General features: G+C 41.7%; 1 pseudogene; it reads left to right on the forward strand.

Annotated features, from left to right (window-relative positions):
• Positions 1-16,269, forward strand: part of LOC136309351 (protein SETSIP-like) — a 61,729-nt pseudogene that overhangs the window by 547 nt on the left and 44,913 nt on the right.

Below are 16,269 nucleotides of genomic sequence, written 5' to 3' on the forward strand. Positions count from 1 at the left end.
GCAGTTCTTTCTGGACATTTTGATATGAGGTACCATGAGCATACACAGAGAAATGCAAATGGGCATCTGATTTTCTGACATAGTACATGAGTTTTGAATTAGAGATCCACATTCAGTTAGCAGTAATTATTTTTTAGGATTCTAATATGGGCAAGGCACTGTGCTAATTACTGGCGATACATGGATAAGCACAATAGGCAGGATTTCTGTCCCCGTGGAAAGGATCCTGGAAGGAGACAGAGAAGGATGGCCAGAGAGATGGGAGAAACACAGAAGGGATGTCCTAAAGGCACCGGGGAGACAGTGAGAAAAAGTATGTGGACTGAAGACAAAAGTATTAGTAAAGTACTACGTAAATAGGTTTTATTATCATTTTTGGTTCTGATCTCTTTCTGCCTTTGGTATTATCATTTTTTTTTAGTTATCTGTGTTATCTAAATTTCTTGAAAGTGGAGACATGTTTCACTTTTGTGCCCCTTGAGTGAACTTGCTAGTGTCTTGTACCCCACTCCATCAGTGTTTGTGGACCTATCATGTCAATTAATGTGTGTGTGTGTGTGTGTGTGTGTGTGTGTGTGTGTGTGTGTGAAAGAGAGAGAGAGAGAGAGAGAGAATATGTCTGGTGATGTCCCCAACTAGATCAAGCTGTCTGAGGACAGGGGCTGGAGAAAGATGGGGTCCTTTGTCTTCAGAGCCACATTTACCCTCCACCATATTAAGTCACTCTATCGGTATGTGTTGAATTGAATTTCCTCCCCCTGGTCCAATGACTAAGCAGTCATGTATTATTTCCAACCATCAATGTACTGCCTGTAGAGAAACTATTTGTTTTCTTCTCTCTGTCATTCTTTGCACATGTTCTCACAGAACTGCTTTTATTCTGATGTGGAGTCAAGGTTCCCAAGGTGAACAAGCAGGGCACTTACCCTAACCAATCCCAAAACAAACCAGATATGCTGAGATTCAAAAACGCAGCCATGGCCCTGGCTGGTTGGCTCAGCGGTAGAGCGTCGGCCTGGCCTGCAGGGGACCCGGGTTCGATTCCCGGCCAGGGCACACAGGAGAAGCGCCCATTTGCTTCTCCACACCTCCCCCACACCCCGCCTCTTTCCTCTCTGTCTCTCTCTTCCCCTCCCGCAGCCAAGGCTCCATCAGAGCAAGGATGGCCCGGGCGCTGGGGATGGCTCCTTGGTCTGCTTCAGGCGCTAGAGTGGCTCTGGTTGTGGCAGAGCGACACCCCGGAGGGGCAGAGCATCGCCCCCTGGTGGGCAGAGTGTTGCCCCTGGTGGGCGTGCCGGGTGGATCCCGGTCGGGCGCATGCGGGAGTCTGTCTGACTGTCTCTCCCCGTTTCCAGCTTCAAAAAAAACGCAGCCATAGCAGCACAGAACTCAGAACCAAGGGGACCTAAGACATCATCTCGTGTTGGCATGATTCTACTCCAGCTCGCTCTCTTATGAGCAAAGGAACAAATACAGAGAAAAGTTCAAAAAGTGTCCAAGGACACAGCTAGTTAATAATAGAGCTTGGATTAGAACCACATTCCCAGACTCCAGGCTTTTGATCCTTGCACTGCACCCAAAATTTCCTCTTCAACTGACTTTTCTCTATAAGTCAAGAGTATTCTGCCCTAAGCTATACTGCACATCACTTAGGATTTGGATAACTGCAGAGGAACGGCCAAACAAGAGGCTGGCTCTTGGGGTGGGCACAAGGTGGAAGGATAAATGAATGCTCATCCTAGCTTGTCATGATATGCCACCTTTTATTTCCATAACACATTATATACTAATGTTTGCACTCAACATTCATTATGGCATAATATTTGTGAAAACCTGAAACTGGAAATTACTCCAGATTCAAATTATACTCTTTGAAAAATCTTCATGCCACCATCTTTTATTAATCAGCTGTCACTTTAGAATAGAGAACAAAGGAAAATGCATTCACAGGTGCAGAAAAAAACCCAAACTTTAGAATGTTCACTCACCCCTATTTACACTTCACCTAATCCTTTAATTTTTTTCTATTTTTATTTAGAAAATTAACTTTAACAGGGTAACTTCAATCAACAAGAGTACATAGGTTTCAAGTATACATTTCTATAGCATTTGAACTGTTGACTATGTTGTATACCCATCACCCAAAGTTGAATCATTTTCCGTCACCTATTATTTGTCCCTCTTTATGCCCTTCCCTCGATCCCTTCCCTCCTCCCATTCAGTTGTGTTCCCTTTCCCCTCTCCCATGTTCCTTTTCCCCTGGCAACCACTTCACGTTTATCTATGTCTATAAGTCTGTTCTACATCCCACCTATGTGTGAAATCACACAGTTCTTAGCTTTTTCTGATTTACTTATTTTACTCAATATAATGTTCTCAAGGTCCATCCATGTTGTCATAAATGTCACTATGTCATTGTTTCTTATGGCTGAGTAGTATTCTATTGTATATATGTACCACGTCTTCTTTATCTAATCCTCTATCAAGGGACACTTTGGTTGTTTCCATGTCTTGGCCACTGTAAATAATGCTGCAATAAACATGAGGGTGTATGTGTCTTTATGTACTAATGTTTTCGAGTTTTGGGGGTAGGTATACAGTAGAGGGATTGCTGGGTCATATGGTAATTCTATTCTTAATTTTTTGAGGAACCACCATACTTTCTTACATAATGGTTGTACTAATTTACATTCCCATCAGCAGTGAATGAGGGTTCCTTTTTCTCTACAGCCTCTCCAACACTTGTTATTACCTGTCTTGTTGATAATAGCTAATCTAACAGTTGTGAGGTGGTATCTCATTGTAGTTTTGATTTGCATTTCTCCAATAGCTGGTGAAGATGAGCATCTTTTCATATACCTGTTGGCCTTTTGTATGTCTTTTGGGGAGAAGTGTCTATTCAAGTCCTCTTCTCATTTTTAATTGGATCATTTGTTTGTTGCTGAGTTTTTGAGTTCTTTATATATTTTGGATATTAACCCCTTATCTGAGCTGTTGTTTGAAAATATCATCTCCTATTTCGTTGGCTGCCTATTTGTTTTATTGTCAGTTTCTTTGCTCTGCAGAAGCTTTTTAGTTTGATATAGTCCCACCATTTATTTTTGCCTTTACTTCCCTTACCTTTGGGGCCAAATTTATAAATTATTCTCTACGGACAAGGTCCATGCATTTAGTACCTATGTTTTCTTCTACGTAATTTATGGTTCAGGTCTTATATTTAGGTCTTTGATTCATTTGAATTAATTTTTGTGCAGGCGGACAAACTGTAGTCAAGTTTAATTCTTTTGCATGTGGCTTTCCAATTTTCCCAGCACCATTTATTGAAGAGGCTGTCTTTTCTCCATTGTGTGTTTTTGGCTCCTTTGTCAAAGATTATTTTCCATATACCATATTTCCCTATGTATAAGATGAACATTTTTTGAAAAAATTTGGGGGTCTAAAAACTGGGTGTATCTTATATAGTGGTTGTAGATTTTTAACTTGCATTTCCTGCTTTTTCACACTTCTTTTTGCACTCATTGTTGCAGACAGTGATTCGTCATCAGACACAGATGAGGACAAGCTAATGGATGGGAGTTTTGACAGTAAGGAGGAGTTGTAGGAATTTTCTGGTGAATAAAACTTGAGTTCACTGTTCTAGGCTTGGAGGTAGTGTAGTCAAAACACAAGTGATCCTTGCTCTCTAAAGCTTATGTGGGTTGAGGGGAACAGACAATAAACAATTAAACTGCAAACAGTTAGTACTTAGTACTTTGTAAACAGTACTAAGTGTTAAAAAGAAAAAAAAGGGAGATTCCAAGATAGTGGCAGAGTAGGCAGACAGTTCAACTGCCACCACCCAGGACAAAATTGGGTTACAACTTAATTTAAGAACAATAATCTTGAAAAACTAACTTTGGATTAAATGAATAGGAGTCCATAACCAAGGATTACAGAAGAAGCCACATTGAGACTGGTAGGAAGGGCAGAGACACAGAAAGGGCTTCCTGCTCCCAGCAGCGAGCGATGGCTGAGGGTCTGGAGGGACTTACTGTGAGAGGGTCACCCTAAGAGGTGTGGGTCCTCATCCCCATGCCCGGATCCCCAGCCTAGAGCCCCAGAGCCTCAAAGAGGTGCCCACATAACATTTGGAGGTGAAAAGAGCCAGGTGTCTGTCTGTGAGAAAGAAACAGAGGTCTTAGAGACACAGGCTCCATCTTAAAGGGCCTACACAGAAAATCTCATTCACAGGTACTTACTTACCCAGGGTGGAAGGAGAGCTGAGAGGACTAGAGTTGCAGGAGGAGAGTGTAAAATTGGAGGCCCAAGGAGAGACACTGTAGGGGATGGCCACTGGAACACCTGTGCTGAGTCATTCTCCAATACTGCAGTCGCCATCTTTCTTGGGGGTAGCAGTCCCCTCTGAGTGGCATCAGTCTGGGGAAAAGCAACTGCTCTGCCCTCAGAAGTCTCTCCTACCCGAGTCATGGCGACGGATCATTTCTGAGAGGCCAGAGAGCAAGGGGAACACCAGTGACTCAGTTTTCTGGTGCTGAGGCCAAAGCTTTCCGCTACATGATCTTGACTCTAAGACTGGTGCTTCCACCTCACAGGAGACTCAGAGGAAACTGTCCAGACTGCAGGCAGACCACACCTCTGGGTCTCAGAGGCCAACTCACCAGACTCCTAGGGCCACACCCAAAGGCTGGACAGACTGACACCTGAGGCTGAAGGATGGAGCCATACTTACCACCCTTACTAATCTTTGAATTGCCACAGGCTCTAGACTTAACCAGAGGTTTTTTCAGTGACCAAGCCCAATAAGCAGCCAGCAGGCAGAGTCTGTAGGAGGCAGGACTCTGGGAAACTTGGCCTTTTAAGTAGACCTTCTCCCAGCTCAGTATGAATAAAAACCAACCTAGGTGTGCAGCTTGGTATTTCCATGTACACCTGGACCCAGCAGAGGCAGCCACAAACTCTGGATTGCTTGTAGCTCCAAGAAGGTTGCTGAGGGCCAGTTACAAGAAGTGTCTCCCACTGGTCTGTGCTGGATTCCTGCCAGGGAGGCCCAGGGCTGGCACATCCAGTGGTCAGCTGCAGAAAGCATTGGTTCAGGACCTAACAGCCATTGCTAGTGTGGAATCCTAAGGAAGAGCTCCTCACACCTGGCACAGCTGAGGCAAGTTCTGCTCTCTGAAGCACCATCACAGTGGCTCATGTGCATTGTATAGGGTAGAGAGCTTCACAGTCAACCAGCCCAGGTGCTTTATATCCTGTCCTGCTGGGCTAGATTCCACAGGGAGAAGGGAGAGAAGCTTGGAACATGGATATTTAACATGTGGGTCCCTGTGAACATATTGTTGGATCTGGTCGAGAGACTTAGCCACCTTTGGGGAGGCACAGTCAGCCACAGAAGAGGACTCTCTTAGTATACCTCCCTGACACCAGAGTCTCATCAGCTGTAAGACCTTCTGCAGAGGGGACTGTCAGCCCCACCCAGTCTGAACCTGCTGCTCACCTTGTTGCGGAGAAATAAAATTTGAGTATCCAGCAGTGGCTGAGGGGTTAAGCTCTGGAGTAGGGGCCACACCCATGTACTGGGCTCCTGACCAAGAGACCTCTAAAGTAGGAGGACCCACTAACATTGTATTCCCAACCTTAGCTGTCCTAACCCACCAAGCTTTCAACCTGTAGAGGGGTTTGTTGAGTGAAGCCAGTCTGGGCCCACACTACAGTCTTTCTATAAAACACTCTGTGAGAAGACCAGGTAGCTGCAAGAGGAGGAGGAGCAGCTGAAAAGGAGAGAAAAATCTTATAGAGCTTGGGTCTTTTACAGAGCTGCTTTCACTTCTAAGCAGGAGGAAGCTGATACTTATACAAAGCTTGGCCCCTCCCACACTACCAAGGCACAGAATACACAGACACAAACAGCAAAAAGTGCAGTAGCTGCAGACAGGTAGCTCACAGCGGGTTACAAACAACAGCTGATGACAACTCAAAAGATCTAAAACCAATACTACTGGTAGTGGGGGGCAGACAGTACCAACCCTAGACTCAGCTAGCTACACAAATAACACACTCAGAGGAGGAGTCTAGCAGGCAACAGACACCATGGAGAATAAATATGCCTAACAGGACAAACATTGCACAGTGTGTAATGCCCATAATCAAGGTTTACCCTTAGAGCCAGCTAGCATGAACAGATAACCATGCCCATGAAAGAACCAACTGTATACAACACTCAAATACAACAAAAAGTGAAAATACTACCCTCAAGAAGCATTCCTAGAACAAGGAAAACACGTGGCCTGGAGGTCATACCACTGAGCCCATCTTCCTCATAAAGACACCACAAAAATTTCAAAGTCAGACAGTAATACAGTCTGTGTATTAGCGCTACCTAATACACAGACAAAATGGGCAGACAGAGAAATGCAACCCAAATGAATCAACAACAGAAATCCCCAGAAAAAGAATTAATTGAAATGGAAGTAATCAAGCTACCAGATGCAGAATTTAAAACAATGATTTTTAGGATGCTCAAGGATCTTAGAGCAACAATGGACGGACTTAATGAACACCTAAATAAAGAGACAGCAAGTATCAAAAAGAACATTGAAATCATAAAAAAATAACCAGTCAGAAATGACAACTACACTAGAAGGAATCAACAGCAGGCTGGATGAAGCAGAGGATTGAATTAGCAATTTAGAAGACAAGATAAACATAAGCACAGAAACAGAGCAGCAAAACAAAAAGAAATGCAAAAAGACTGAGGAAAATCTAAGAGAGCTCTGTGATAACATGAAGAGAACCAACATCTGCATCATAGGGGTTTCTGAAGGAAAAGAGAATGAACAAGGTATAGAGAACCTGTTTGAAAATATCATGGCTGAAAATTTCCCTAAATTGATGAGGAAAAAGTCACACAAGTTCAAGAAGCACAGAGAGTCCTATTATAGAAGAACCCAAGAGGCCTACACAAAGACACATCATAATTAAAATGCCAAAGTTGAGAGAAAGAAAGAATACTAAAACCTGCAAGAGAAAAGCAGTTAATACCTACAGAGGAGCACCCATAAGGATGACATCTGACTTCTCAACAGAAACACCTGAGGCCAGAAGGGATTGGCAAGAAATATTCAAAGTTATGTGAAACAAGAACCTACAAACAAGACTTTTTTATCCAGCAAGGCTATCATTTAAAGTTGAAGGAAAAATAAAAAGCTTCCCAGAAAAAAAAATAAACAAAAAAAAAGCCACTCAAGGAATTGTTAAAATCAAACCAGTACAGCAAGAAATGTTAAGGGGCCTGCTTTAAAAAGAACAAAGGTAAAAAAAAAAAAAAAACCTAGAAAAATAGGATTGTAGATTTAAAGAATAAAATGGAAATAAATAAGTACATATCAATAATAATCTTAAATGTAAGTGGATTAAATGCTCCAATCAAAAGACATAGGGTAGTTGCATGGATAAGAAAACAGGACCCGTACATATGCTGTCTACAAGAGACCCACCTCAGAATAAAAGATACACATAGACAAAAAGTGAAGGGATGGAAATAAGTATTTCATGCAAATAGAAATGTAAAAAAAAAGCTGGGGTAGCAATACTTATATCTGACAAAACAGACTTTAAAATAAAGGCTATATATAGTAAGGGATAAAGAAGGTCACTATGTAATGATAAAGGGAGTAATCCAACAAAAGGATATAACCATTGTAAATATCTATGTGCCTAATATAGGAAGACCTAAATAGATAAAGCAGATTTTGATGGACGTAAAGGGTGAGATCAACAGCAATACTATAACAGTAGGAGATTTTAATAACCAACTAACATCAATGGACAGATCCTCCACACAGAAAATTAACTAAGAAATAGCAGCCTTAAATGACACACTAGATCAACCAGATTTAATAGATACCTTCAGAACCTTTCACCCCAAAGCAGCAGAATATACATTCTTTTCAAGTGCTCATGGTACATTCTCTAGAACAGACCACATGTTAGGACACAAAACAAGTCTCAATAAATTTAAGAAGATTGAAATCATATCAGGAATCTTCTCTGGGCCCTGGCCAGTTGGCTCAGTGGTAGAGCGTCGGCCTGGTGTGCAGAAGTCCCAGGTTCGATTTCTGACCAGGGCACACAGGAGAAGTGCCCATCTGCTTCTCCACCCCTCCCCCTCTCCTTCCTCTCTGTCTCTCTCTTCCCCTCCTGCAGCTGGGGCTCCATTGGAGCGAAGATGGCCCAGGCACTGGGGATGGCTCCATGGCCTCTGCCTCAGGCACTAGACTGGCTCTGGTTGAAACAGAGCAAAGCCCCGGATGGGCAGAGCATCGCCCCCTGGTGGGCGTGCTGGATGGATCCCAGTCGGGCGTATGCGGGAGTCTGACTGCCTCCCCGTTTCCAGCTTCAGAAAAATACAAAAAAAATTTAAAAATAAATAAATAAATAAATAATCTTCTCTGATCATAATGGCATGAAACTAGAGATCAACTAAAATAGAAAAACTGAAAAACATTCAGACACTGGGAGGCTAAATAGCATGTTATTAAATAATGAATGGGTTAACAACGAGATCAAGAAAAAATAAAAAAACTTCCTTGAAACAAATGAAAAATGAACATACAATAACTCAAAATCTGTGAAACACAGCAAAAGCAGTTTTCTGAGAGGAAAGTAATCATAAGATTACAGACATACATTAAGAAGCAAGAAAAAGCTCAAATAAACAACTTAACCATGCACCTAAAAGAACTAGAAAAACAACAACAAATAAGCCCAGAAGAAGTAGAAGGAAGGAAATAATAGAGATCAGAGCAGAAATAAATGACATAGAGGCTAAAAATATATATATACAAAAGATCAATAAAACCAAGAGCTGGTTCTTTGAATATATAAACAAGATTGACAAACTTTTAACCAGATTCATCAAGAAAAAAAGAGAAGACTCAAATAAATAAAATTAGAAATAAAAGTAGAGAGATTGAGCAGGCAGTGGCGCAGTAGATGGAGCATTGGACTGGGATGTGGAAGACCCAGGACTGAAACCCTGAGGTCGCCAGCTTGAGTGTGGGCTCATCTGGTTTGAGCAAGGCTCACCAGCTTGAGCCCAAGGTCACTGGCTTGAGCAAGGGGTCACTTGATCGGCTGTAGCCCCCCAGTCAAGGCACATATAAGAAAGCAATTAATGAACAACTAAGGTGCTGCAACAAAGAATTGATGCTTTTCATCTCTCTCCCTTCCTATTTGTCCCTCTCTCTGTCTCTCTCTATGTCACAAAAAAAGTGGAGAAGTAACAATTGACACCACAGAAATACAAAGGATTGTAAGAAAGTACTATGAAGATCTATATGTTAAAAAATTGGACAAACTAGGTGAAATGGATAAATTTCTAGAAGCGTACGATCTTCCAAAACTCAATCTGGAAGAATCAGAAAACCTAAAGAGATAGATTACAACAAATGAAATTGAAACAGTTATCAAACTGTTCCCAACAAACAAAAGTCCTGGACTGGATGGCTTCACAGGAAAATTTTACCAAATATTCCAAGAAGAACTAACATCTATCCTTCTCAAACTATTTCAAAAAAATTCAAGAGGAGGGATGACTCCCAAAATCTTCTTATGAGGCAAGCACTCTCCTCATTCAAAAACCAAATAATGATACTACAAAGAAAGAAAATTATAGGCCAACATCCCTAATGAAATCGATGCTAAAATTCTCAACTAAATATTAGCAAACTGGATCCAGTAATACATTAAAAAAGTCATACATCATGATCAAGTGGGATTTATTCCAGGGAGGCAAGGCTGGTACAATATTCGCAAATCAATCAATTTGATTCATCGCATAAACAAAAGAAAGGATAAAAATCACATGATTATATCAACAGATGCAAAAAAAAAGCATTTGATAAAATTCAGCTCCCAATAATGATCAAAACTCTCAGAAAAATGGGAATACAGGGAACATACCTCAACATGATAAAGGCCACATATGACAAACCTACAGCCACCATCATATTCAATGGACAAAAATTAAAAGCAATCCCCTTAAGATCAGGAACAAAGGCAGGTGTGCCTCTTTTCAACACTCTTATTCAACATAGTTCTGAAAGTTCTAGCCATAGCAATCAGACAAGAAGAAGAAATAAAAGGCATCCAAATTGGAAAAGAAGAAGTAAAACTATTATTTGCTGATGATATGATACTATACATAGAAAACCCTAATGTCTCAGTCAAAAAAACTACTAGACCTGATAAATGAATTCAGCAAGGTGACAGGATATAAAATTAATATTCAGAAATTAGTGGCATTTTTATACACCAACAATAAACTGTCTAAAAGAGAAATTATGGAAACAATCCCCTTCACCATTGCAACAAAAATATAATGTACCTAGGAGTAAATCTAACCAGGGAGGTAAAAGACTTGTACTCTTAAAATTATAAGACATTGAAAAAAGAAATCAAGGAAAATACAAACAAGTGGAAGCATATACCGTGTTCATGGAGAGGAAGAATAAACATTATTAAAATGTCTATATTACCCAAAGCAACCTATAAATTCAATGTCATTCCTAGTAAAATACTAATGGCATACATCAAAGATACAGAACAAATATTCCAAAAATTTATATGAAACCAAAAAAGAACACAAATAACCACAGCAATCTTGAAAATGTAGAATACAGCAGGAGGTATCACACTTCCTGATATCAAGTTATACTACAAGGCCATAGTAATCAAAACAGCTTGGTACAGGTATAAGAACAGGCATACAGATCAATGGAACAGAACAGAGAACCCAAAAATAAACGCACACCTTTATGGTCAGTTGATATTTGACAAAGGAGGTAAGAGAATACAGTGGGGTAAATAAATGGTGTTGGGAAAATTGGACAGGTACATGCAAAAAAAATAAAACTAGACCACAAACTTACACCATTCACAAAAATAAACTCAAAATGGATAAAAGACTTATATGTAAGTCACAAAGCCATAAACATCTTGGAAGAAAATACAGGCAGTAAACTCTCCGATATCTCTCACAGCAATGTTTTTGCTATTTATCTCCACAGGCAAGTGAAATAAAGTGCAAAATAAACAGACTGTATCAAACTAAAAAGCTTTTTCACAGCAAAAGACACCATTAACAAAATAAAAAGACAACCCACACAATGGGAGAACATATTCGCCAATACATCTGATAAGGCTTATTTTGGTAATAACCAAATTTATAAAGAACTTCTAAAACTCAACACCAGGAAGGTAAACAGGCCAATTAAAAAATGGGCAAAGGAAATGAATAGACACTTCTCCAAAGAGGACTTACAAATGGCCAATAGACATATGAAAAAATGTTCAACCTCACTAATCATCAGAGAAATGCAAATTAAAACCACAATGAGATATCACCTCATGTCTGTCAGAATGGCGTTAACAAATCAATACACAATAAGTGCTGACCAGGGTGTGGAGAAAAAGGAACCTTCGTGCACTGCTGATGGGAATGTAGACTTATGTAGCCATTGTGGAAAACAGTATGGAGTTTCCTCAAAAATTAAAAATGGAACTGCCTTTTTTACCCTGCTATCCCACTTTTAGGAGTATATCCTAAGAATACCAAAACACTGGCCCTGGCTGGTTGGCTCAGTGGTAGAGCGTCGGCCTGGCGTGTGGGAGTCCCGGGTTCGATTCCCAGCCAGGGCACACAGGAGAAGCGCCCATCTGTTTCTTCCCCCTTCCCCCTCTCCTTCCTCTCTGTCTCTCTCTTCCCCTCCCGCAGCCAGGGCTCCATTGGAGCAAAGTTGGCCCTGGTGCTGAGGATGGCTCTATGGCCTCTGCCTCAGGCGCTAGAATGGCTCTGGTTGCAGCAGAGCGACGCCCCAGATGGGCAGAGCATTGCCCCCTGGTGGGCATGCTGGGTGGATCCCGGTCAGGCACGTGCAGGAGTCTGTTTGACTGCCTCCCTGTTTCTAGCTTTGAAAAAATACAAAAAAAAAAAAAGAATACCAAAACACTGATTCAAAAGAAGATATGCACCCCCATGTTTACTGCAGCATTGTTTACAATAACCAAGATCTGGAAACAGCCCAAGTGTCTGTCGGTGGATGAGTGGATTAAAAAGCTGTGGTACATATACACAATGGAATACTACATAGCTATGAAAAAGAAGAAAATCTTACCTTGTGTAATGGCATGGACAGACCTGGAGATTATTATGCTAAGTGAAATAAGTCAGGCAGATAAAGACAAATATCATATAATCTTACTTATGTGTGAAATGTAATGAACAAAGTGAACTGAGGAATGGAATAGAGGCAGAGGCAGGTCACAGGGACCAGAGGGACAGCTGTCAGAGGGAAAGAGAATGAGGGAGTGGGATCAAAGAAGGTGAAGGGATTAGTGAAATTATATATACATAACACATAGATACAGATAACAGGACAGCAAATCCCAGAGGGAAGGGAGGAGGGTGTTTGGGGGAAGGGGACAAAAGGGGTGTAATGGGGGACATGGAGGTGGGAGTGAGGGAATGATATTGAGTGAGACACTTAAATCCATGTTAACACAATAAATTTAAATTAATAAAAAATTTTAAAAACGAGTTTAATAACTTTATGTAATACTTTTTTTCCCCCAAATTTCAGGCCCAAAATTAAGGTGCATCTTATACATGGGGAAATACTGTATATGTGGTTTTATTTCTGGGCTCTCAATTCTGTTCCATTGGTCTGTATGTCTGTTTTTCTGCCAACACCATGCTGTTTTGATTATCGTGACTTTATCATATAATTTGAAGTCAGGTAATGTGATACCTCTGACTTCATTCTTTCTCCTCAGGATTGCTATTTGGCTATTTGGGGTTTTTTATGGTTCCATATAAACCTGGCAATTATTTGTTCTATTTCTTTGAAGAATGACATTGGGATTTTGATTGGGATTGCATTAAATTTGTATATATTTTTTTGGTTATTATGGCCATTTTAACTATGTTGATTCTTTCAATCCATGAACATAGAATATTTTTCTATTTAATTGTGCCTTTTTCAGTTTCTTTCAATAATGTTTTGTAGTTTTCAGTATATAGGTCTTTCACATCCTTTGTTAAGTTTATTCCTAGGTACTTTATTTTTTTCGTTGTTGCAATTGTAAAAGGAAATTTTTTAATTTCATTTTCTGAAGTTCCATTGTTAGCATATAAAAAAGCAGTAGACTTTTGTAATATTGATTTTATATGCTGTAACTTTACTGTATTGGTTTGTTGTTTCTAATAGTTTTTTGGTGGAGTCTTGGGGGTTTTCTATATACAGGATCATGTCATCTGCAAAAAGTGTTACCTTTACTTCTTCTTTCCCGATATAAATGCCTTTTATTTCTTTCTCTTGCCTGATTACTCTAGCAAAAATTTCCAGAACTATGTTGAATAAGAGTGGAGGGAATGGGAAGCCTTGTCTCACTCCTGATTTTAGAGAAAAAGCCTTCACTTTTTTACCATTTAGTATGATATTAGCTGATGGTTTGTCATCTACGGCTTTTATTATGTTGAGGTACTTTTCTTCTATTCTGATTTTATTGAGTGTTCTAAACCTAAAGGGATATTGTGTCTTATTGAATGCCTTTTCTGCATCTATTGATAGGATCATACAGTTGTTTTTTTTGTTTTGTTGATGTAGTGTATTACATTGATTGATTTCCGTATCTTGAACCATCTTTTTGCTCCTGGAATAAATCCCACCTGATTGTGATGTATTATTTTTTAATGTGTTTTGTATTTGATTTGCTAGTATTTTGTTTAGGATTTTTGTGTCTGTATTCATTAGAGATATTGGTCTGTAGTTTTCTTTTTTTGTGCTGTCTTTGCCAGGTTTTGGTCCAGCTGGGTGCAGTCTGGGCAGAAGGACTGGGTTACTGGACATTAAGTGCCAGAGCCAGAGATTGTCCAGTCCTGCCCAAAACTCTGGGGCTGGCCTCACATGCACCAGGGTAAGGCCAGCCCCTCACCTAATTCAAGCTTGATGTAATCACAAGTCTTACCACTCACTGTGTGCCCACTGTGTGCAAGGGACTCTTGGATGCTTACATGCATTTGCTCCTTAACCATCATATCAACACTCCAATAAAGAGGTTAGCTTCATTTTACAAAGGAGAAAACAGAAGCTTTCAGAACTTAACTGCCCCCAAATCAGTAAATGCTAAAGCTGCAGTTCAAAACCATGCCCATCAGACTCCAGGGCCCTCACCTTCTCTAAGATAAGGCCTCCCTGAATTTGTGCTTCTGATGGCTTTCTGCAGGCAAGCCCCCCTAACTTCCATTTCTATTGCAGCTTCTCTTCCTCTGAGATCTTCCTTAGTTTACTTTTTCCTTGTTCTCTCTGCGCTTTCAGTTTTTGCTTTGAGAGTTTAAATCTCTTTAGCTAGACAGGTGTAAAATAACAAAGAAACCAAATAATCTCTGTTGCTCACCATCTGATGAATAACCACACCTCACCACTCCTCTTCGAGATTCAGTCATTTTAAAGATTTGTTTCATGCTTTCATTTAGAATTGAGGAGAGGTAGGGCAGGGGTCAGGCCAGACAGATTGAAATAGATCATTTTAGAGACATAGTATGATGAAGGGGCATATGGCTGGGACTTAGAATACCCAGCTTTTAATTTTGGTCCTACTACAAACTTGCTGTGTGACCTCAAGGGAAATGATTTAACATATCTCAGTCTTCACTTTTTCAACTACAAGATTGGAGAGCCTGGACTTATCAAACTACAAGAACTCAACCCTGGCTGGTTGGCTCAGTGGAAGAGTGTTGGCCAGGTGTGTGGATGTCCTAGGTTCGATTCCCAGTCAGAGCACACAGGAGAAGTGACTATCTGCTTCTCTACCCCTCCCCCTCTCTTCCTCTCTCTCTTCACTTCCCACAGCTGTGGCTCAATTGATTTGAGTGCATCAGCCCAGGTGCTGAGGATGGCCTCTACCTCAAGCACTAGAAGTAGCTCAGTTGGGAGCATAGCCCCAGATGGGTAGAGCATTGGCCCCAGATGGGGTTGCCAGGTGGATACCTGTCACGGTGCATGCTGGAGTCTGTCTCGCTATGTCCCCACCTCTCACTTGGAAAAGAAGAAGAAGAAAGAAAAAAAAAACTAACAACAACTCTTCTAGCAATTAAATGACAGCACCAAAGTGAAAATTAATTCCATGACCATTTTAACTTTGAAATAGTTTGAATAGGTTCAAACAAGCCCGGGCTGCTTCGTGGGGAGGTGGTGGGAGAGAGCGAGCTCCTCCGTGTGGAGTGACAGTGCTAAACTGACTTCAGCTGTGTCCCCTGAGGACAGAGGAGGGGGTGGGGCTGTGTCACCTGAGTCTGGAGAGAAAAGTGAATTAAAAATGCATGCCCAGGCTGAAGGAGGACACCTAGTGAATTAGTTATGGTCCTTGGATGTTCGCATAGCCGCGGTGGCGGGAGGCAGGAGGTGGGCGCGGAGGGAGGCCCAGCCCAGTAACAGTGTAAACAGAGAGCCCGGTGGAGAAGCCCGTCCTCTGCGGGTTTGGGTGTAGCCATGGCGCAGAGAAGCCTGCCTCCCAGTATTAGGTTAACGTGGTTCATTTAGCAGAAGTGGAACAAGCTGTGTGCTGCTCACACCACCAGGGCACACACAGGCCGGCCCTCTGGCCTCTGTCTCCACAGAAAGCAGAGGAGCTGCACACTCTGAGGGGGGCGGGGCCTGCAGAGAAGCCTCCTGCTACCAGCCAGCGTCCTCGGAAGGCAGGAGGCAGCCCCTCCCCTCCCCCCTTTTCCATCCTCACCTCAGCTGTGATCAAACTGGGGGGTTTTTTGTTTGTTTTCTGTTCTGAGATCCTCAGCTGGGGATTTCTGAGGAAGCCTCACAGCTTAAGAGTCGAAGACCTACCTGAGTTTCCTGGTAATGGCAGTCGGAGAGCTGGGGAAGAAACTGCCTGGGAGCAGCCAGAAAAGGAGCCCTTTGCTCTCTCTGCCCATGCCTACACCAGGTGCTGGGCTCCACCTGGTTGAGGGGAGGCCCAGAGGATGCTGGGAAAACACCCAGGTCTTCCCCTGGCTCCTCAGGTCCTGGGCAAATACAAAGCCTGAGAAGGAAAGGACAGGCTTCTGCCCTGGTCTAGGGACATGGAAAATCAACCCCAAGCCCTGAAGGGAAAGCAGACAGTTCAGAGAATGATAAGCATGGAGGGAGGGAGGAAAGGAATATCAGATGGCTCCAGGCTGGGCAGAGTGTCTGGGAGATGCCAGCACCAAGG

Source organism: Saccopteryx bilineata, chromosome 6 (assembly GCF_036850765.1).
Source record: "Saccopteryx bilineata isolate mSacBil1 chromosome 6, mSacBil1_pri_phased_curated, whole genome shotgun sequence".
Taxonomy (NCBI): Eukaryota; Metazoa; Chordata; class Mammalia; order Chiroptera; family Emballonuridae; genus Saccopteryx; species Saccopteryx bilineata.